General features: G+C 39.5%; 1 non-coding gene across 1 annotated transcript; it reads right to left on the minus strand.

The window, feature by feature from the left end:
- Positions 1 to 410: 410 nt before the first annotated feature.
- Positions 411 to 517, minus strand: LOC145091142 (small nucleolar RNA R71). Its single transcript, XR_013702030.1, has one exon. It is a non-coding gene; the product is annotated as a small nucleolar RNA R71 (small nucleolar RNA).
- Positions 518 to 25,258: the final 24,741 nt, after the last annotated feature.

A 25,258-nucleotide genomic window follows, 5' to 3' on the forward strand; every position in this document is an offset into this window, starting at 1 on the left:
ACCCAAGAATGAGCCAAGGAACGAGATGGCATCAATTGAAGAAATGTCCATGGGAGCTTACAAAAAGCGGATCCGAGAAGATGTGGGTCCCGGGTTTAGTCCAACCCGCAATACCTGCCACTGCCACATTCGAGCTGAAGGGACACATATTGACTGCATTGAAGGACATCCTATTTTTCGGGAAAGATCATGAGGATGCTTTTAAGCATCTAGATGAAGTCAACGACATTGCGGATTACTTCAATGTCCCAAATGTCAACAGAAACACAGTCTTGCTTAGGATGCTTCCCATCACTTTCAAAGGAGCTGCTAAGGAGTGGTTAAAAGCACTCCCACCAGGTACAATCACCACTTGGGCTTAAATGCGTGAGCAATTCCTGGACCAGTTTTGTCCGCCATCCAAGATAGCCAAACTCAAGTAGGCAATAGCCAACTTTGAGCAACAGCCGGGGGAGTCACTATACGAAGCATGGGAGCGGTACAAGGGCTTGCTCAGAAATTGTCCTCAGCATAATCTAAATGTGCAGCAAGAGATGTCAATCTTCTATGATGGGGTCAACGTGATGACAAGACAACTCCTTGATTCTCAAAGACCTTTGACAAAGAAAAATCCAAGGGAGGTCAAGGAGCTAATTGAAGAATTCGCGAAGCACTCTCGCGAATACCACAACCCGAGGCAAGATGGAATCAAAGGCGGTGGAGGGGCCCAAACTGAAGAAATAACAGCTGTGATGGCCATGATAAATAATATGGATCGAAGAATAACACAAATGGACCAGTCGATACATGCCATAAGAGTGGGTTGTGAAAGATGTAGTGGTCCACACTTGACCAAGGACTACAATATGGATGAGTTTGGGAACAGAAAAGCTCAAGTGTGCTACTCTAGTGGGGACAAGTTTGATGAGGACTGGAGGAAACCGAAGAAGGAGTGGCTGCCATATGAAGAGTATAAGAAGCAAAAAGAAGAGAAGTATAAGCAGACAGGTCGAGGCCTTTATCAAAAGGAGCAGCCACCAGCCGAGAAGAAACCCGACCTAGAGACCATTTTGATGAAGATGCAATCTCTGAGTTCCTGGAGGCATTGGAAGAAGAACCGCAGCAACCCAAGAAATCAAAGATCGAAAATGGAAAAGATGCTGAACCAGGTTCGCCACGACGTGGCACTCCTCTGGCCACGACGTGGCGCATGTCTGATCAAAAACCCTTTGCGCCTGTTCCAGCTTATCAGCCACCTTTGCCATTTCCGTCCCTAGTTGCACTTAGTCTACTGGAGAAGGAGCATTTAGAGTTTGTGAAGCATGTGAAGGGGATCCAAATTAATACTCCCTTTGTCGAGTCCTTATCCAAAGCTCCCGAGAACCAGAAATTACTGCAAGATTTGATAGACACTCGAAGGCAATTAAAGAAGCAGTCTACAGTGATTCTAAGTGAACAAACTTCAAAAGCTGTGTTGGGAGAAACACCAGAAAAGATGGGGGATCCTGGACGCCTCACTCTTCCATGTGAGTTTGGGAATAAAATGAAGGTTAATGCTTTAGCCGATTCTGGGGCTAGCATTAATTTGATGCCTTTTTCATTTTATCAAAAATTGGAGATTCAGAAAATGAAGGCTACAAAAATGAAGATTCACATGGCAAATCGTTTGGTGACACAACCCCGGGGCATCGTGGAGGATATTTTGGTGAAAATTGGAAAATTTGTTTTTCCAATAGACTTTGTAGTCTTGGATATGAAAGAAGATCCCGATGTTCCAATAATCCTTGGTCGTCAATTGCTTAACACTGCTGGAGCTCTTGTTGACATTCGTGAGTCTAAGCTCACTTTGAGGGTTGGAGATGAACAAGAAGTCTTTGGAATACAAGATGAATTTCAAGAAGATAAAGAAGAGGTGTTCAGAATTAATGAAGATAATGAACTAGAAGAACTAGAGAAGCTTATGGAAGAAGAGATCAAGGCAGTTCATCGAGTCAAAAGAACAGAACCGAGGGCATCTATTCCATATTTGATTAAAGTCATAGCTTACAAGAGTCCGCCTTCTTGGGTGAGCAAAGAGGATGAGGAGATGACAAGTGATGAAGAGGAGGTCACTTCAAGAGTAACAAAGCCGGTAGTGAAAGAGGAGAAGGATGCTATGGAGTGCAAGGAACAAACCAAGGGCATAAAACGCAAGCTTGAAGAAGAGGGAAAAGCTAAAAAGGAGAATTCAAAAAAGGCATATAAAAGACGAGTTCAAGCTTACAAGAGGCGATTCAAGGAACAAAAGATCTTGGTGGTGGACTCTTCAGAAGATTCAACGTAGAAGGCATGGAGTCCAGCTCAAGACTCCAAGAAAAAGAAGCGCTTCTCGGGAGGCAACCCGAGTTTGGTTTGCATTTTCTTTTCTTTTAAATTTTTCTCTTTTAGGAAAGACATCAACTCATCATCTAAATAACTGATAATTAGCTGTGGGGAACTGTAATTAATGAATGAGATGCAAAGTAATTAGTTAACATGTGAGATTTTATTAAAAGTTTTCAAATAGGCAGTCTCCACGACGTGGGCATAGCCAGCCACGTCGTGGGTCCAAATGAAAACACAGGACTAGATAACAGATTTAAGGTCCACGACGTGGGCATAGCCAGTCACGTCGTGGCCTTTAAAAAGTCAGGGGGGACCATTTCCTTAAAACCCTTTGACCAATAATCCTCTTCCCCACACTTGAAACTGCCGCACGAACGGGAACAACAAAACCCCACAGCTGATTGTTTAATCTACTTCAAATTTCCTTGCAAGATCTTGTCAATTTACTCTACTTGGTATGTATTCTACTCATTATTTGTAGTTAGTTCTTCCAATTTCAAGTTTTCATGGTAAGGGTTTATGTGATTCATGAAATTGGTTGAATCTAGTGGTTGATTTTAGATTGCATGTCCCTTAAATGTCCATAGGAACAAACCCCAAGCACTAATTTTGGTAGATATGGCATACAAATAGACCGATCTGAAAACTGTGACTGATCGCGGTCCACGACGTGGCGTAGCCTGGCCACATCGTGGCTTCTGTCAAACAGGTTTAAATTGTTTTAATGTTTTGGTTGTTTGCTGATTTGGTTTGCTTTTGTATGCAAAAATGGGACCACGACGAGCTGTTCCACAAGAGGAAAACCCGATAGATGTAGCAAGTATACATCCCTTATACCAGTTTCCTCAAAACATTCCCCGACCGTTGTTAACTACTTACGATAATCGGCTAGGATGGCTGTACAATAGGGAGTTTGCGATAGCCCCAATTATCGTTTGGGGATGGCTTGGTGGAGTGGGAATGGTTGCTAAGTTGACACGCTATTGGTCGAAAACGTACGAAGGGGACCAATTTTCGTTCACTTGTCACGGGTGGAGGAATTTGTTTGCCATCCAAGAACCCGTATACCGGGAATTATCGGTGGAGTTTTTCTCTACCGTATGCTTCGAGGAACGCACTATTGATTTTACCTACAACCGGGCACTTGTGTTTCGTTTGGGTGGTGTGTATCGAGAGTGTAGTCTTTAGGAATTCGCTTGGCATATGGGGCTTTATACCGAAGTGGAGACTCAATCTCCATTTTTCATACCGTTCTTGCTTGGCTGCGTTCGGGATTTTAATCCTGGTGTTTTGGATGTTCAGTTCTGGAGGAGCATTTCTAGCCATGAGTACAATACTTGTGACTCGAGTGAGTCACAAATTCGGAATCCGGTTTTCCGATTTTTACATCGCCTAATAACTTTTTCATTAAATCACAAGCATCATGGTGATAAGGTCCCCATTCAGAATTTGTTTTATTTGTGGACTCTTATTACCCCGGGAGTTTGTTGTGAGTTACCTTATATGTTGGCGAGGTTCATAGGGAAGAAAACGGCCAATTCTAGGCCAGGGAGCCCGATTACAGGGGGGGCATTTGGTTACTCGCCTTGTTAGGTCATATCATATTTTGACCCATGATTTTGTGAGGACTCTTACTCGATTCCCGAACACAGACTTGACCATTCAAGTCTTGGGAGTTATGCTAGCGGTGGTGAATATCGGGGTTCATTTTGTCATACCGCCGATAGATGACGAGCAAGAGGAGGCGCAGCCAGGACAACAACGACCAGCTAGACCGTGGCGTCGGAATGTGCGAGCTAGAGGTGAGGTCGAGAGAGAGAGCGTGCTGCTCCCCAGTATGTGCAGGGAGTGCCCACCGACCCTTTTCAGAGTCGGGTGGGAACGTATTTGGATAATCTACGGGGGCATGCCATTTACCATACCCAGCTTACTGAGGGTATTTATTCACATTTGGGTGTGAGCCGACCACCCTCTATGCCACCACAATATCCTTATTTTCCGACATGGGAGGAGCTATGACGTCCGCAAAATGATGGGCCAGGGCCAAGTGGAGTGCAAGACCAAGATGATGATTGATTTTTCCTTTTCTTTTGTTTTGTTTTTGAGTAGTTTTTAGTTTTTTTTAGTTTTTGCATTTGGTGTGTAATGTAAAACATTCTTGGACTATGATGTTACTCTTTTTATTTCTTTTTGGGTTGTTCCATTTTTTAGATTAGCATTGGTGTGTAATGTAAAACATTTTTCCTTTTCTTTTGTTTTGTTTTTGATATCCATTGTTTCAAACTGTGATGTTCGTTTCACCTCCCGTTTTTGGTAGAAGTTCCATGAGGAATTGGGCACGAGGTTGCATTTCAGCACTACTTATCATCTGCAGAACGACGGCCAGAGCGAGCGGACGATACAGACCCTTGACGATATGTTAAGGGTCTGCGTTATCGATTTTAGTGGGAGTTGGGACTCCTACCTACCTCTGATGGAGTTCTCTTACAACTAAAGTTTCCACTCCAGCATTGGGGCTCCGCCTTTTGAGCTCTTGTATAGGAGGAGATGTAGTACCCCAGTTTGATGGGGCAAGATTTCTCACAGGGTTATGGGGTGGACTGAAGTGGTCCTTCTGACCAGGGAGATGATTAAGTAGATCATGTAGAGATTGCAGACAACTTAGATTCGGCAGAAGAGCTATGCCGACCGACACCGATCCGAGTTGGAGTTTCAGGTTGGTGACATGGTGTTACTGAAGGTATCACCTTGGAAAGGTGTGATATGCTTTAGTAAGAGGGGAAAATTGGGTCCCCGGTATATTAGGCCGTTTTGAGTGATTTCCAGGGTTGGAAAAGTTGCTTATAGAGTGGATCTTACTGAGGAGCTCAGTCAAATTCATAACACTTTACATTTTTCGAAGCCACGAAAGTGCATATTGGATGAGGATGCGGTGGTTTCATTGGATGATATTCAGGTTGATGAGCATATGAACTATGTTAAGAGGCCAGTATCTATCCTAGAAAGGAAGGTAAAGATTTTACGTAGAAAGGAAAGTACCTTTGGTAAAGGTATGGTGGCAGCACTGGAGGGGATCCGAGTGGACCTGGGAGCCAAAGGTTGAGATGCAGGAGCATTATCCCGATTTGTTCACTACATCAGATTTCAAGGATGAAGTCTAGTTCAAGTGGGGGAGAGTTGTAACACCCCAGTGTTCAAGTACTTTTAAGTTCATCCTCATAATTTTAATTCATGTCATTTTGGTCCATGTAGTAGAAGGAAGTCGCCATGAGAAGCCCCAATGACAAAATTGTAATTTGGAAGAATTGGAGTATGCCATACGTATGTGTATACGCTTAGCCTACTAGGGTACGCCCTAGTACGCTGGGTGTACGTCAACGTACGCGGGGCGTACTCATAAGATGTTGAAAACCCTAATTTTTAGGGTTAAGCCCTATATAATCCCCCTTATAACCCCATCTCCCTCACCCTTTCAGCCTCCACCCTCCTTGAGACGATCTTCCAAGCCCTAGCCCTTGTGTGAGTTGAGCGTGAGTGTATGTGTGTGTGTGTGTTCTTGGTTTTGAAGAAAAAAGAAAGCATTCTTTGAGAAGCTTTGGTGTGGGATTCAAGCTTGTAGATATGAGATCTTCATCTCCTTCGGAAGCTCCAGAAGCGCAGGGATTTTAGTGAGCCAGTAGCTGGAGACTTTTAGTGTGATTTAGCAGTGTAAGGTGAGTTTTCTTCACTTTACTTATGGGTCGAAGGCACCAAGGCCGACCCATTGGTTGATAACCTGATATTCATTGATTTGCTAAGTAGGGAATATATATGCATGATAGTTTTGATATGCTAGTCTGGTAGATCTATAGGACTACCTGTGATACTGTCTGATTTTCTGTGTATGTTATTATCTGTTATATGTCAACATGTTGTGTGGGTTGGATTGAGGTTGTACTGCTATGTGTGGTAGCCAACAAACCCTAGAGCAAGCCAAATATGAGCTGAGGGTCGGGGAGGGCATGTCATACTCATACTGGGGGCTCATGAGCATTCCAGATACAAGATGAGGGTCGGGAAGGGCATGTCAGACTCGTACTGAGGGCTTAGTGGTATTCAGTCTGAGGATTGATATGGTCAGGGAGCAGGCCAAACTTATGCTGTGGGTTCAGGGGTAATCCAGTCTGTTAGTTGTGGACCCATTGCATGGTGTTATTGTATATGTGCTATTTGTTTGTGTTGGTATTTTGGGGGAACTCACTAAGCTTTGGGCTTACAGTTTTGGATTATGTTTCAGGCACCTCAGAGGACCGCGAGAAGGCGAAGGCATGATCGTGCACCTCCTCGTGTTTTGTTTTATGATTTTGGGAAAACTCTGATATTAAACTTATTTTGAAAACTATTTGTAGACAATGATGATTTATGGGTTGTTTTAAAAGTTTAAATTTTTCATGAATTTTATGGATGTTACAAATGGAACCCAAGAAAATTGATTAGCCTTAAGAATGAAGGAATCCCAATTCCTAGAGGATGCCAATGCTTACACAACCATAAATGAGTCATGATTCATAAGCTAGAGATGATTTCTACCATCATAGAGCCCTTGTTCTAAGAAAATTCAATGATTCAATGTAAAACCAAAGAAATAAACCAACAAGTGCTTATTCAAGTACCAAGCTCATAATCAAAGTATTAAACAAGTATAAGAATTATGAACTAGAATGATAAACATAAGATAAATTACAATCAAGCATGAATCTTTCAAAGCCCATAAATATCCAAGGGTTTTAGCCCAAGTCAACCAAAATAAAGAGATTAGACACTCATGGCAACAAGATAACAATCAAAAAAATATTTATGCATCAAGAAACTAACAATTACTAGAAGGATGAGAAGAATGTAGATCAAGCTCTCAAAAATCGCATCCAAGGTGCTCCAATGGTTAAAAAATCCAAGTGTGGTGGCCAAACCTAACCCCCCAAGGTAAATGATGAGCAAAATGACCAAAATTCCCCAAAGTGTGCAGTTCCATGGGTACCCTCACAAGTTTGCATGACCAAAACCTCCACCCTCGCAAATGGTGTTGAAACACTATTGGCACTTTTCTCCACAACTCCACCCCGCTACTCAAGATTCCCTTGGTCCCCTCCGTACCTCACATGATTCAAATATGGCCAATCATCCTTAATCTTCAAACGACATGGAGTAGTCCATGACCCATCTTTTTAAGCCAACTTCATCCAAGTCTTCAACATTTTAAGCCTAATTATTCTTTGATGGATCCGGAAAGCCCAATAATGCCTGGAAATCCCACCAAGACCATCTCCAAGCTAAACCGGAACCACAACAAGACTCCAAAAGCCTTCAAAATATCTCATGAGAAATAAAAAGTACTCGATATGATCCAAGATAAAGAATGAGATAAATACTAATAAAAAGGGCTAAAATTCAACAATAAACTATAAAAAAGATGGAAATAAAATAAACTATCATGAAGCATGAACTTATCCATTAAGATATTAATCACAAAAATCATTCATCCATATTTTCCAGAAGGCTTTCCAACACCCTATTGATCAGAAAAATTAGTGCTTTATGGACATGCATATCCAATGCATGTCTTTTCCATTTTAGGTCAAAAAAATATAGCAAAAAGGAACTCAAACTTATTCAGAGTACCAAAAACTACAATAAACTCTAGATCTACAACATATGACCTCAAAGGGACCTCGAGGATCCATAAAGTTGCTTACTTTATGAAATCCATTCCTTCAAACTTCCACAATCATCAACAAAATGGACATGTAAACTAGATCTTGATGCATGGAACTTAAAGCTTGGATCTTGAACACTTACAAAGGTCCGTAATATGCACAAGAAAATGATGATGAGGTTCCTTGCTGGATCAATACAGTAGAACACCTTCTTCTTCTTCTTCTTCAAGCTACCAAAAGTACCCAAATGTGCCAAAAATCACCAAGAAGGATTATGGTTAGGGTTTCTGAGGTTTGAGAGCAATGCAGGCTGAAAATGAAACCCTAAATTCGATATTAGGGGTTTAAATACGAAGGAAAACCCTAAAAGATCATGGGTTTGGGCTGTAGCTCTCGCAATGTCGTGACCATACTCAAGTCACGTCATGGTATTCTTCTAGATATGCATTCTCATTTTGGTTGGTCACGTCTTGACCACCCTATGGTCACATCGTGACAGTTGATTTTTCCTAAAAATCATGCACTTGACTCCTTTATGCCCAACATGATGGGTTTTAAGTACTACATCAATCCTATGGTGTACATTCAAACCCTAAAGCTTTAGATCTAGTTTGTCTAATGAACATGCAATAATCATCCAAAGCTCATAAACCCTAGATCTAGTATATAATAGTCGAATTAACATATGAATTAGGGTTTAGATCTTACCTTGATTGTTATGTAGCAATAACAATTACAAATCTCCTTGATCTTGACTCTTGAAAGCTTAGTTCCTCAAATGTTGCACCTCTAATGGAATCACAAACGCCATGAGTAACAAGATGACTTAGGAGAAGGAGGAGGAGCGCCAAAAACGTCTAAGAACCCTTAGGGATTACTACACACGTCTTTTAGGCCTTAGGGGTTCCTTATATAGTTAGGCTATTAGGGTTATCAAACAAGGAAACCCTAATTTGACTGCTTAAGCTCCAAGCAGCCCATTGACTCCCTCCTTAGAAGCCTTGGACGAATTCTAATGGGTTTCCCCATAGATTTCATCCACTCCAACTTCTATGGATTCCATTAGCCCATATATGCAACTATCTTATAATTACAATTTCAGACCCCATAGATTCTCTTTTAATATATGATTCACATAGCATATTAATAAATCATAATTAATCCTCTTTCTGCTTAGTTCATCCTATCAGTTGCTAAGGTGAAGGCAACCCAAAAGGAGCATGCTCACAATCGGGTAAAGTACATACCAAAATAGTTTTGGGCTTAGACACCTAATCCAACACAACATTGATCTAAATCTGGAAAATGGGTGTTACAATTTCAACAAATTTTAGCAACATTAGATGCATTTAAGCAAGTATAGATTCACTTCAACAAATTTCAACTACATTAGAAACATTTTAGAAAATTCTAGCAACATTAGATGCATTTCAGCAAGATTTAAGATTTATTTCAATAAATTTCAGCAACATTAGAAGCATTTCAACAAATTTCAACAAGATTAGACGCATTTGAACAAGATTTGAAATGCATTTCAACAAGATTTTAGATGCATTTCAACATGATTTCATATGCATTTCAACAAAATTTCAAATGCTTTTCAACAAGATTCTTGATGCATTTCAGCAAGATATCAAATGCAAATCACAAAATAACATCTATAAATTATTTCAACAAGAACATAAAAAATATACATCCTTTATAATAGATATATCGATAAAATATATTGGAGACTATATAAAACCGGTTAATAAGTAATATACCATACAACACAATGATAAGATAGCAACAAGAAAATATACAAGATGAGGCATCATATATAGATAACATTTTTTTAGAACGGCGGAAATATCATTAACCAAAACTAGTAAGAAGCTACAAGGACAAAACAATGAAACAATTACATAATAGCCCTCATAGGGTTTTGAAGCCACTCAACCCAACTAAATGACCCCTTATATCTATATTGACACCAAGAAAATGCTTGCGTGAAAATACAATAAAAAATAACAGATTTCTTAAGGACATTATTACCAAATAGAACCTTGTTTTTGAACAACCAAATATGCCACCACATGACAAGGAAAACTACTTCAAGAAACTTCTTCTGAATTTTGGAAATCGAAATACTAGCCAACCACAATTTCTAATCTCCATTGCAAAAAATAACTGGCCTAGTAATGTCCCGCCAAAGCAAATGGACACAAAAATAAAAGTTGATTAACCGAGTCAACCCCATTATCACAAAAAGAGCATTGCAAGGAAGGAATCTCCATCCCCCTCCTCGAAAGAAACATACACGTAGGCAGAAAATCTCTAGATATCCTCAAAGCCAAAATATTCACTTTGACTGGAAAAAAGACTGACTGGTCGAGTGACATTGAAGCCTTACGACAAACAACTTGATCAACTAGAGAACATGTAGAGGAAACAGTAAAATCCCCATAACCTGTTAACCTCCAAACCCATCTATCAACATCAGAAGAAAGGCTAACTGAATCCAAGAGATCAAGAAGATCTTCCCCTTGAAGACTCGCAACACCTCTTAAGGGGTCAACGAAAAGAATAAAGGAAATCTTGTCTTAACTTGTCAGCAACCATAATCTGGTTACCATTCTCTAACAAGAACAACCTGTGGAATCTAATCTTTAATGGAACACTCCCTAGCCACTTCACTCCAAAAAAAGAGTAGAATCCCCATTACCAACTACCTTCTTACAATTATCCATCAAATTAATCCCTTTAGAGCAAAGGGAAGACATAGCCAAAACTACGTCAAGCAATAAGGATTTCCTAGAAGACATGGTCTTAAATAACTTTAATCGCCTTGGCTCATAAAGCATCCAGATCAGAAAATACCTCCAAACCCATTTAAAAAGAAGAGCTCTATTCAGATAAAAAACAACTCCTAGACCACCATTATCCTTAGAGGACATTACCTTATCCCAACTCACCCAAGACAATTTCTTTTCATCTACATCAACCCCTAAAAAAATTCCTCCTTGTAGCCTCCAACTTAAAAAGAATACCAACTGGGGCCTTGAAAAGAGATAAATAATACGTAGGAATAGAACCCAAAACAAAATTAAGCAAGGTCAACCTACCACATATGGACAAGGTTTTAACTTTCCATTTGGACAATCTAAAAGAAACTTTCTAAACCACTTCACTCGAAGCTTGTAAATGAACCATTGAACCATCTATCGGAACACCAAGGTACATAAAAGGCAACCTAATAGCAGCACAACCTATAACCTTAGTCGCCATCTCAACATGATCAAAAGTAACTCCAACCCTTAGAAGCCTGCATTTCCAAAGATTAATTTGAGACTTGAAGCCATTAAAAACATTACACAATCTTCACAATATAGTGGTGATTAGACTCATTCCATTCTCCAATAAACACAACATCATCAACATAGAAAAGATGGGAAATATGAATATGATTTGCTGACTTAATAGAAAAATCAGTGAAAATACCAAGAGCCATAACTCTATTGGAGGACAAATGAAGAACTTCCATTACCAGAATGAACAAAAAAGGAGACATATGATCCCTTTGCCTTAACCCATGAAAGATTTGATATGATCCCTTTGCCTTAACCCATGAAAGAATTGAAACTCTTAAGTAGGAATGACATTCACCAAAATAGAACCCCTTTAAAGACATAAGACAACCCTTGACCATTTTCACGTATGACCAAAACAAAACTTGTAAAGAGTATCATCAATGAAGTCCCATCTCACCGAGTCATAAGCTTTTTCAAAATTCACCTTAAACACCATAACCTTTTTTCTATCAATTTACACCAAATAATAACCTCGCTCAAAATCATAGGGTCATCTAAAATTTGACAACCAAAACAAAAACAGACTGTTCAATACTCACCAAATTCCCAATCACAGAAGAAAGATGTTTGGCTAGAATTTTACCAACAATCTTGATATAAAGATAACGTTTTATTTTTATATTTAAATTTCTAAAAGATATAAATTAAATAGAAAATAAAGTTTTACAATTTATATTCTAAAAGAGAAATAAATTTGAAAATGTTGTAGACTTGATTATTATTATTATTATTATTATTATTATTATTATTATTATTGTTATAATTTATGTTTAATGAAAGTAGTATAACAAAAAACTGGACCGAATATTTGACTTTTACGAAATTAAATATTCAACCTAGTAAGATGCAATTTGTATTCTTGATTTTAAATGCTTACCTTATTCTTTTTGAAGAAAAAAACAGGTTCAAGAATTATGAATCATAATTTTAGGTTTTATTTTAGCATGAGACGTAATGAAAAAGGAAAACATAAGTCTTACTACCGGAACATTCAACGAAGAAAGAAAAAAGTATTCCAAAAATAGGATATAGGAATATTATCTACAACTTTCACACTTTAACCTTTCCATTTGCTTTATGGATCATCCATGGTAAATTCCCGAACCTTTGATTACGTAATTTTTTTGGCTAGGTTCTTAATATTTATATATTATGATAATGAATGCAAATGACTTACTTATTTGAATCAAGTTAGAAGGTATAAACAAAATCTTTTTTATGTTCATATAGAGATATCTAACGTAAAGAATAATGAGAATTTCTAATGGGAATTACATTACAAGTAATAAAAGAAGGATCAACATAAAATCTTTGAAAGGTTGAAAACACATTATATTTAGGTATTTTTGGATCATCCGAAAAACTAATATTTAACTGAAAAAGTCAGCTTTTGCATAATAAGATAGCTAAAACTAATAACCATCAGTAAAAATAACTTATAAGATAGATGATAAATATAAAATAATATAAAAACTTATAACTTATCAATAAACTAGAAAATTATAGATAAGATTTACTCACTTATCAATAAACTATATCAAATATTTTTTTTTCAAACAAATATCTTAGGGTAGAGGGAGTTTTAATACTTCTAATAGCTTGTCACATCATTTTTTTTGACTCTCATGTTTTTCTTTTGTTGGTCACCTCGCTAGCACCATATTCTTAGTATTTTATAAGGGGTGATAACACTCCTAGCACTCTATTTTTTTTTTAATTTTTTTTCAAGTTTAATTTAATTATATTATTTTAAAACACAAACAATTAATATTAAATAAATTTTATTTTTTTAAACCACAAACAATTAATATAAGATAAATTATATTTTTTAAAACACAAAGATTTCATATTAAATTTAAAAAGTTACTATAAATTAAAACTTAAAATATCTAGAAACGTGAGTTAATACCTAAAACATGACTTAATACCTAAAAATACGACTTAATCATAAAAAAAACACATTTCATAAGAAAACACACTAAAGCAATGGGTTGTAACGCTTGGTTTAGGTATGAGGTTATTCTTCAAATTGTTTGTATTCTCCTTTAGGACTCGGCGAGTTGGAAGCTTCAACTTGGCATGTCGAGAGGGCTTTGGCGTAATGAATCAACTCGGCGAGTCGATGTGCTTCAACTCAGCGAGTTGGTGGCTGGGAAGGAAACCCTAATTTTTAGGGTGTTGCACCCTATTTAAAGGCCTTAAGTCCCTTGGTTGGCCTCCTTACCAGCCTCCTCTATCCAGAATACCCTAATAGTGTGCACCATCTTCTTTTGTGAGTATGTGAGCTTGTGGAGGGTCTTGAGTGTTGATCTTTTGTGCTTTTTGAAGAAGCTTTGAAGTTGGAGGAGTAAAGCTTGGAGGGAAGACTTAGATCCAGAATCTCCCCACTTGTTGTAGTCTCTTGGAGGTATCAAGTTTATACCTTTCTTTGTTATCATTTAGATCTCTTTTGTTTTGAGGTTTTATCTTGATTTTGGGCTCATGGGTGGATTGTCCAAGAAGTTGAGCATTCGAGGGGTTGTTATGTTAGATCTAACCATTTTATGGCCCTTTTTGGCTTAAAGTTGCAAGTTTTACTAAGTTTTAGGTCCCATTCATGCAATAAAATTCTTTTTAGCCCATCTTGAGCCCTAGGGTTTCTTTTTAGCATGAAAGGACGTAAAGTTGGAAACTTTATGTGATTTTCCATCCTTTGGATGTCAGCTCTGTACTTTGAGACTATGTTTTGAGAGTTTAAGAGCTTAATAGGTCAAGCCTCAGTCTAAAGAGTCTAGGGTTCGGGTTTGACTCATTTTAGATGGTTCCTAAGGGTAAAGTTGGAAACTTTACCCTTCTAGACATCATTTCGGAGGAGATCTGAGAATTGGAGTTTTTAGATTTGAGGGAAACAACTTAATGCATTAAGTTGTTGGATTTCTGGCTAAGTCGGCGAGTTTGTAACACCTAGTTTTGAAAGTACTCGGTTGTGGCTTCGGGGGATAAAGGTATAGGCGTAATGGGGCGATTCGGTCTTTTATGGGTCTCTGGTCTTATTCGGAAGTTTTTAGGCTTGGGGGTATGGCTAGGAGCGTAGGGCTTCCCGCCACCTTTTCGTGGATATAAAGTTCGTTGGAAACGGACTTAGAATGAAGAAGTTATAGCACTTTGAAGTTATGGGCAATATTGGTCCCTAATAGAGAAAAGTGGCAAGAAGGTATCAGGTATGCAAGGTGGCCAGCACGGAAGTACACCCAGCGTAAGCGCGGGGGGGGGGGGGGTACGCCCAGTGTAGAGGAAGTAAGTGGACGCAGGTGTGGGAGGAGTAAGCTTAGAGTTCCTAAACCCTAATTTTGGGGCTAAGTAGTATATAAAGAGCATAATGCCCTAGATATCAGCCTCCCTCTCATTATTAGACAACCACCACAAAACCCTAATCCTTACTTGAATGTTCTTGGAGCTTAAGAGGCCATTAGAGAGCATTTTAGTGTTGTGAAGCGATTTTCCAAACCAGTCAAGAGCAAAGCAAGGTAGTGGTTCAAAGGAGAAGCTGTAGATCCAAGATTGTTGTTCCATTTCAGATCACCTTGAGGTATAAAGCCTTGAACTTTCCTCAAGTATGCTTAGGTCTAGTGTAGTGATTTTTTGGACCACTTTGGTCCCAAGAATAGAGCTTTATGGTTCAAATCTGATTCATAGGCTTAGAGTTGCCACTCTCAGTGCTAAATGAGTCCCTAAGGTAGAAAGTTGCCATCTTGGATGTCTTAATGGGTTCATGCATGAGTTAAGATCACTTTCATGGAAATAGAATACCATTTTTTGAGTTTGGGCTTAGTTGGGTCATGTAAAGTCACCAAGTCAGTGACTTTATGGATTAAGACGTCGAAAAGGACTTGGATATGTGATTATAGCCATTGGAATAGAGTATTAAGTGCTTAATGGGAAAAGTGACTTAACAGAGAAGTACGCTAGGCGTACATGCATGTACGTGTAGCGTACACACCATTCAGCTAGTACGCTTAGCGTATAGAGGAGTACGCCCCGCGTACTCAACAGAAGTGGGATTTGCGTGTTTTGGGCCTCGGGTTGGGCCATACATTGGATTTTGGTTATTTGGGCCTTAATGGGCCATCAGAAGTCAAATAATTTGGCCCAAGAATATGTTTGGGCTTAGGGTAAGGCCTATTAGAGGGATTGGGCCCAATTTAGCAAATTGGGCCATTAGTGGGCTTGTGAAGCCTACCTAGTGTTGGGCCTTTTTATATTATGGTTTGGGCCTTAGATATAGACCAAGTTGGACTAGGGGTAAAATTGTTATTTTACCCTAAGGAGAATTATTGGTTTAGACTAATTGTTATTTTGGTTAATGGTAGCTCGGGGAGTCGAGAGATTAGCAGTTCAGGTATCTGCCAACTAGCAGCGAGAGGTTTATTTGCAGGATTCTACAGTCAGCTTGTGAGGTGAGTTTTCTCCTACAGGAATGGGTCTAAGGCACCAATGTCGGCCCGTTTATGTATGTTAGTGTATTCCAAATTTAGATCCGATGTCGGGGTTAACCCGATGTAGTTTATATGCTTCCGGAGTACAGTCCGATGTCGGGCGAGGCTCGAGGAAGGTTTATATGTATGTTTCCGAATTGGGGTTTGATGTCGGGTGGTACCCGAGTAAGGAATGCATGTTTATTTATACTTGTTGTCTTTCTGATACTTTTATGTGCCTGGTAGGGAGGTGAGTGTCAGTGGGGCCCCATATCTCACCACTAGCCGAGTATGGATGGGGTTCCATATCTCATTATTAACAGAGTAGGGGTGGGGCCCAAGATAGGTGTAACATCCCGACTCTCAAGTATAATATTTATATATTTAATTATGAGTTGATTGAGCAAATTGACGAGTTGGTTGCCCCAACTCGTCGAGCAGAGACAGATTGGCCACATGGGTTTTTATGACCAACTTGACGAGTCGGAGGGACCAACTCGCCGAGTTGGCGCTGTGAGAAGAAACCCTAAATATCCGGGGTTGGGTCCTATTTAAAGGACCTTAATCCCTCATTTCCGCCTCACCAACCGCCTTGCTCCCCTGTGTGAAATCCTAATCGTCTATATTGAGCTAAGAAAGAAAGATAGCTAATCTTTGGGCAATTTAGTGCACCTTTTGAAGAGAAGATAAGAGTATCAAAGCAAGGAACGAGAAGAGGCTCTTGGATCTGGTGTTACTTCATCTATAGCTTCTGTTGAAGGTAAAAATTCTTCACCTTGCTCATTATTGTGATTAGATCTCGTTTTCATGGAGTTTTAGGGCTTTTCCATCTTTCCTTGAGACTTTGAGTGTGTTGAGCTCACCAAGAGATTGAGACTTCAGATCTAGACCTTGTGAGGTCCCTAGACTCCAAAAGTCCCAACATTATCCAACTATGGAAGAGCTTTTATGCTTAAGACTCTAAATATAGCTTGTTTTGGCATTTAAAGCCCTAAGTGCAATGCATGGACGTAAAGATTGTAGCTTTATGTGGTATTTCAGCCTTGGGAGGCTAGATCTAGAGTTTGGGGTTATGAATCTACCTTAAAACGTCTGAATGAGAAAAGAGACTTAAGGGACTCGCCGAGTTGATGAGCCAACTCGACGCGTTGGATGGGGTTTTCCCCGATGAGTCTGGACATGAGTAACTCGACGAGTTAATGAGACAACTCGACGAGTTAAGTTGAGTTTTGACAACTTTTTTGAAGGAACGAGGGCACTTGACGAGTCACATAGATGCACTCGACGAGTCGGGTCAACATGGACTATTGACTCGAGTATTGACTTCAGTTGACTTTAGGGTTTGGTCAAGACAAGGATTATGGAGACCATGGAAGGGTAGAATGGTCTTTTACCCATTCCAAGATTTAGAGAGAGAATATCCTTTGGTTTATCTAGAGTTGTGATTGGAGTGTTAATTAGAGATAATTTTCATATGTGTTAGTCGGAGGCTAGATCAGTGATTCGTGTAAGAGGTTTATTTGCTTGCTTACAAGGCGAGTCTTCTTACTATACTTACCTTGAGTGGTAATTTTGTGTGACCGGAGGGTCTTATGTGTTTATGATGTGCACAAAAGTACCTACTAGTTTTAAATTTATAACCTAACTACTTAACTAACTAAAATGCACCTAAGTAGTGTACCTAGTCAGATCATAGAATAGTTCGGGTAAGTCGAGTGCCTATCACAAGGAATTAATAGTTTTAACTAATTAATCTACCTACTATTTAATTAACCTAATTTCTAATAAAGGAAGGGGTTTTATCTAATTTTGCAAGTTTATAAGAACTTAATTCTTTAACACAAATTCAATCAATAAGCAAAACACTTCTGTTAGTTCGAATCCACTTTCCTTTAATGGTTTATAAATTAGTTATGACAATTACTATTGGTTACCAATTAAGATAGCATTAGCAATTCAGTTCTAATTTTACTAACATTAATTAATTCATGTAGATCTATGTATGGTCACACAATAGTTAACACATAATCAATTATTAAATAGAATTGGAGCCGTGTAAGATTGATTTGAAAAACACACTTATGGTCATAATATGAGTTCTCTAGCACAACCTAATTCAATAGTTCAATTACTTATCCAATATTGGTTCTATCTTAGCTCTAATAATATAATATTCACTAAATTACTAGGTATTCGAATTCATGCAGATTCATATTCACTAACTACACAGAACAGGAATTTAAAGCAATCAAATATTAAATCAAGCATGCTAGGTTCAATCAATCAAACACAAGTCATAACCAACAAATAAATCAAAGCTAAAGTATTAAAACCATGAGTTCCATCTTCATCTAGCTAATAGAAGAAAATAGATTTAGCTGGACATCCTAGCAAACAAACACAAACAAACCATAGTCTTAATCATGTTTAAATGTACCAAACTAATAAGCTAAGTATGAACTCTTCCTTCTTCTTCGGTATGCAACCTAATTCCAGACCTTTTCTTCTTCTAATTTTCGACTCCCGAAACCCTCCACGTCAGCCAAAAGTCTTTTAAGTCGTAAGGAATAAGCCAATATATAGTTTTCTGATTTCCGTGCTCACGTCGTGAACCGATATGTCTCACAGCGTGAGTATAGTAATTATCCGTGTTGGGCAAGGACTCCTCTACGCGTATCATATCTTCTGGAACATTCGTACTCACGTCGTGAATAGTTATGACTCACGACGTGAATGTAGCTGATTACATGGGTTTTCTTCTCTTTTACTCTACAAGCCTCCAAAGTTCCAATCTTTGTCGATTTTAGTCCTTTTCTCCAAAAATGCTTCTATTTGGCTGCAAAGTACAATTAAAGCTTATAAGTATCATTATTCAATGCAAATAACCAAAATATGTATAAAAATATAAGTAAATATTGCCTAAAAACATGCATAAATATGGCAATATCAGTTTATATTGAGTATTGTGATATCATGCATTATGTCTTTATGATTTATGTTGTGTATTATGCTGAGTTTCACTAAGTTAGGACCGGAGGGTCTACCCGAGTTGTGGGACCGGAGGGTTCCACTGAGACACATCAACCAGAGGGTCTTATTTGAGATATAGCCATGAGTGGCTAATGAGTTATGTGTGGTATTTTGGGGAACTCACTAAGCTTTGTGCTTACCGTGTTATGTGTTATGTGTTTCAGGTACTTCTCAGGATCACGGGAAGGCGCTGGTTTGATTGTACATACTAGTTGGAGTTTATATTTTGAGGATCCTGGATTGTGTTTAACAATTTATGAACATGTGTTTTTGATAAATTGTCATTTGGAGATTTGTGAACTGTGTTTTATGAGAATTATGTGAGTTTAAAAATGAAAAAAAATTTGTTTGAAAATTTACGGTGTTACAATAGGCAGGGCGTTGAGACTAGCAGTTATAGTGTTGTGTTTTTCTATTATGTACTAGCATGATTATGTTTAGATGTTTGTATGTGTAAAGCGAGCGAGGCCCAGAGACAGGCGGGGCCTGGTAGAAACATATGTGCATACCGAGCGGGGCTCGATGCCAGGCAGGGCCTGATGCCGGATTTGTCCAATGTCGGGTGGGGCCCGAGGTAGCGGGCTAGGCCCAATGAATGTGGTTATGTGATTATGTGTATTGTATGTGTTGGTTTGGGGAGACTCACTAAGCTTCGTGCTTACGATTTTCAGTTTTGGTTTCAGGTACTTCTAGTAGCAGAGAGAACAGCTCGGGATGACTGCATTGCACACACCATAATGATTTAGCCTGGGATGGTTACTCTGATGTTTGATATGATACTCTGATAATGTTTTGAAATAATTTGACTTATATTGGATGAAATGTTTTGATAACTATGGTTTATTAAATGGTTTAAAACGAAATTTTTGGCCTATATTTTGGGATGTTTCAGAGTTCATTAGTGAAATCGGCGAGTTGATGAGAGATTTCCCGATCTGTGTAGTTAATGGAGAAACACGACGAGTTGATGGACAACTCGGCGTGTTGGGTGAACACGGGCCGTTGACTTTGACAAAGTTTGACTTATAAGGGGTTTTGGGGCATCTTGAGTTGTATTTAAGGAATTGTTTCTGTTTAGAGGTTGAGTAGAGCTGATATTCGGAGCCGGGATCTAGTCAGCTATCATTCAGTACTTAAGGTGAGTCTTCTCACTACACTCATGGGTCGAAGGCACCAAGGCCGACCCATTAATTTTTATGTGATGATTTGTATTAGAATAAGGAATTGTTTGCTATTTGGTCTATATGTGGACTTATGTGTAGACCATGGGAGGAGCCCATGACATTTGGCAAGACCATGGGAGAAGCCGATGGCCCAGGGATATAAGACCATGGGGGTAGCCCATGGCATTCCATTGAAGACCATGGAGGGAGTCCATGGCAAAATTATATGTATGTGTGCATGGTATTACGTGATCTTATGTTTGCGTGTTTGGGAAACTTACTAAGCGTGTGCTTACAATTTTGTAGGATGTTTTAGGTACTTCAAGTTCTAAGGGCAAGGTCCCGGCTTGATGGGGCAACATGCATTCTTCAGTATTTTCATATTTAGTTTTATTATTCTGATCTTTTAAAACACTATGGTCATGTAACGAGATTTTCTTGAAACAATTGTGGTTGGTATTTATGATTATAAAAGTTGAAATTTTCTGTAAACTTTTGGGCTGTTACACGGGTCTTCCTTCGAAAACCGGTCTTCCAATTCGTCTTCCAATGGAAAATTAAGGTCAAGATTGTCCATTTTCCATCGTCCAAAGATGATCAGTCAAATGGCAGCGGAAATCGGCATGGATTACTGAATTGTTGACTATCCTCATCCTCCGTATCCATTCTTGACCACCAAGTTCAAGTGGTTATTTATCAGGGATGACTTCATTATTGTCGTACACATATATCATGTTTCCTTTATGTTCTAGATGCTTTGGCAACTATTTGCCAACGCTTTTTAAGTGCTCCAAACGCTTGTTTGATATCTTCTATCACTTTTTCTTGGACTCTCTTAAATCTAGACCTTTAAGGGTCATCTAGACATGAACAAGTTTTAACGAAAACATAAAGGTGAGAAAAGATCCCATCAATAAGATAGTATCCAAATTTGTTTACCATTCCTCGGAGAACAAATGGCGAATCTGGGGCAGTAACGGCATACACCTTGTTGAAAATTGGTAATTGTTGAGAATGTTAATGTTATTAAGCGATCCGACGCTACTGAAAAAGGCATGCCAAAACCATAAATACTGTGAGGCTACAACTTTAAGTACGACCGTAGGATGATGATAATTTCCCTTTGTGTATTGTCCATGATATGCTTTAGCACAAAAATTCCACCTCCAATGCATGCAATCTAAACTTCCTAACATCCAAGGTAAACCATGCATTTTCGCATGATTATCATACAACTTTTGTATGTCACTAGAAGTAGGATGACACAAATATTGTGGATAGTACAAAGACATGACAAATCTGCAAAATACGTGAAGACTTTCTCCCTAGGTACATGAAGACATCCTAAAGCTCTCGTCTAGTAAATCGGGGGGGGGGGGGGTTGTCATATGCTAACATAGGAAATACAAAAGTATGTTTGCCTAATGTACCTCTTGTGTAATGTCCCAAAAATAAGACTAAAAATTTTCAATTTTTAAATCAATAAAACGGTAATCCAAAACATCATCATAATCCAACATGGATCAAAGTGTATCAATACATCATAAAATATCAGAGTAAATCACAAAATGTTGAATATGGTGATGTGTACTCTGCAATCATCCCGAGCTCTTCCCTTTTGAACCAAAAGTACCTAAAACATAAACTAAAAACAGTAAGCACAAAGATTAGTGAGTTCCCCAAAGTACCACATACCATATATAATAATCACATACTAGGCCCCCGCCCTTCATCGGGCCTCGCCCTACATCTGGCCCCGCCTGACATTGAGTCCCACTCGGTATACAAATCTGTCAGCCATCAGACCTCGTCTGGCATCGAGACCATCCCGATATATATATATATATATATATATATATATATATATATATATATATATATATATATAAACATATAATCATATAATCATATGAACACGTGCGATAATCACAAAGACAATAGCATACCATACAATCATCAGCCTTGCTTGACATTGGTTCTTTCTCGGTAAGCATACCATCACATAACACATGCAAGAGTCACGCAGACATCTAGCATATAACATATTAAACCATGGGACGACATTGGTTCCTTTGACTTGCTAAACACAGTGAGGAAACTCACCTCAAGCTGCTAAAACACTCTAATAAATCTCTGCCTACTGGTCCGAAAAATATCGCACTATCAATACCAATAACATCCAATTAATAATTGGATTCCAATCCATAACCATCAGTCTAATCAATTGGGTCCATAACTAGGGAAAAAGACCATTTTACCCTTCCTCTAACTTGGTCCGAGGCCAAGGCCCAATTCAACTACTATGAAGGCCCAAATTCTGCTTGGCAACCTAAGGCCCAAATATGGCCCAATCTTCTAAATTAGGACCAAACCCATCATCTACCTAAAATCCAAAGAACCCAAGGCACTAGCGAAAAGGAGAAATCAAAAGTCTAGTGGATCAACAAGGCCCAAATGAAGAAAACCCAACCTATAACCTAAACTGAGAATGTAAGCCTAACTTGGTGGAACTCTAAATCTGAACGACGCTTTTCAGCATAAATTTTCTGCCGACTCTGAGTTGTCTGGAGTCTACTCCGAACCTGTTGGATTAACTCGGTGATCTTGAGTACCACCTCGATACTCCCCATAACCTGCTGACCAACCTCACCCCAACATATCAGGGTCCTGCATTTCCTCCCATAAAGCATCTCAAAAGGAGGTCGATCAATACTGACATGATAGCTGTTATTATATGAAAATTCCGCTAACGAAGATACATATCCCAACTCCCACCAAAATCCAAGACACATGCCCTCAACATATCCTATAAATTTTGAATGGCCCGCTCGCTCTGAGCGCCAGTCTGTGGATGAAACGCAGTGCTGGAATGTAGATGAGTACCCAACTCGTCGTGAAACCGCTTTCAAAATCTGGAAAGTAAACCGGTTGTCCCTGTATGAAACCACAGAAACCGACACCCTATGTCGTGCCATGACCTCCCTGAGGTATACCTCAACCAACTTCTCCACATAGATACTCTCCTAAATCGGGATAAAATGCGCACTCTTGGTAAATCGATCCACGATGACCCAAATCGAATCCACTTCGTGGGCAGTCTGAGGCAACTTTGTAATGAAATTCATTGTAACCTCCTCCCAGGCTACATCCCATTTCATACAGGGCCACAAATAATCTAGACAAAGATCTCGATACATCTTTGTCACCCTATGATGAATGGAGAATCTCGATTTGTGTGCCTCCTCCATCAGAACCTGATGCACACCACCCCAATACAGAACCCATACCCTCCAATGAAGAGTTAACAACTCACAACTATCATAATTCAAGGAAACCACCTGATCCACAATCTGCTCACTCTTCCGGTGCTCTTCCTTCATAGCCTCAATCTAAGCCTCACGAATCCGCTCCAGTAGTGGAGCAATCACGGTCATCCTCAAACATATATCCCTGATCGGAGTCGCGACTGCCTTGTGGCTGAGAGCATCGGCCACCACATTGGCCTTCCCCGAATGGTAAATAATCTCACAATCATAATCCTTCACCACATCTAACCACCGGCGCTGCCTCATATTTAGATTTGGTTGATCCATCAGATACCTCAGGCTCTTGTTATTCGTGTAAATAGTATAACGAACCCTATTGAGGTAATGCCACCAAATTTTAGGGCGAAAACCACATCCCCCAACTCCAAATCATGCGTCGGATAGTTCGACTCATGATGCTTCAGCTGCCTTGAAGCTTAAGCGATTACGAGACCCCTCTACATCAAAATTGACCCTAATCCCGTGATCGATGCATCACAATAAGCCACAAAATTCTCAACACCCAACGACAGGCTCAAGATCGGCGCCTCACATAATCTCTGCCTTAGGGTCACAAAAGCTATCTGCTACTCAGGCCCCCAACGAAATGTGACTGTCTTCTTCATCAACCGAGTCAAAGGAACAACTATCTTGGAGAAATCATGGATGAATCTCTGATAGTAACCTACTAAACCAAGGAAACCCTGAATCTCAGATGGAGACCTCGGAACCTCCCACCTCATCACAACCTCAAACTTGGCCGGATCGACTAGAATACCATTCTGGTTGACAATGTACCCCAGAAAATGCACCTCATGCAACTAGAACTCACACTTGGAGAACCTTGCAAAAAGTTTCTCCCTCCTTAAGGTCTCCACCACCTCCTTCAAGTGTTCCTTGTGCTACTCCTAGGTCTTGGAATAGACCAGGATATCATCAATGAATACAATCACCGACCAATCCCACATCGGTCTGCATACGCGGTTCATGAGGTCCATGAACGTGGCTGGAGCATTGGTGAGCCCGAAAGGCATCACTACAAACTCGTAATGACCATAGAGAGTCTGGAAAGCCATCTTTTAAACATCTTCCTCTCTGACCCTTATCTGATGATAACCTGAACGAAAATCAATCTTCGAAAACCAAGATGCACCGTGAAGCTAGTCAAACAAATCATCAATCCTTGCGAGTGGATAACGGTTCTTCACTGTTAACTTATTCAGGTCGCGGTAGTCAATGCACATACGATGAGACCCATCCTTCTTCTTCACAAACAAGATCAGTGTTCCCTATGGTGAACTGCTCGGTCGAATGAATCCCTTGTCTAAGAAATCCTGCAGTTGTGTAGACAACTCTTGCATCTCGGGAGGAGCCAACCGATATGGTGCTTTGGCTATTGGAGCCGCACTTGGAACCAGATCAATCCTGAACAAAAATGGCCTCTCCGGAGGCACCCCATGCATTTCTTCCGGAAACACATCCAGGTACTCCTGCATAATCGACACATCACCCACGGTCGCCTTACCCTTATCCTGGGTATCCATAACATAGGCGACAAATCCGGAACAACCCTACTGAATACAACATCTGGACCTCATTCCTGAGCGCTCCCTCCCTGAACCACTACCTCTCCCCCAATTAGGGTTCGAATCTAAACTAACTGGTGCTCATAATCGATCACCAACCCATCAGGGCTCAACCAAGCCATACCCACAATAACCTTGTTTCCACGCAAAGGAATGGGAACCAAATTAATCGGATACTACTCGCTGAACATCTACAGAATACAACCTCGATGAACCCTCACTACCCAGACAGACCGATCATCTGCAATCTTGACATCTAAAGGACAATCTAGCTCCCCTAAAGCTTTAGCAAATCTCTTGCTAAGCGAAAGTGAAACAAATGATCGGGTAGCCC

Source organism: Lactuca serriola, chromosome 2 (assembly GCF_051521515.1).
Source record: "Lactuca serriola cultivar US96UC23 chromosome 2, Lser_US96UC23_V15, whole genome shotgun sequence".
Lineage (NCBI taxonomy): Eukaryota > Viridiplantae > Streptophyta > Magnoliopsida > Asterales > Asteraceae > Lactuca > Lactuca serriola.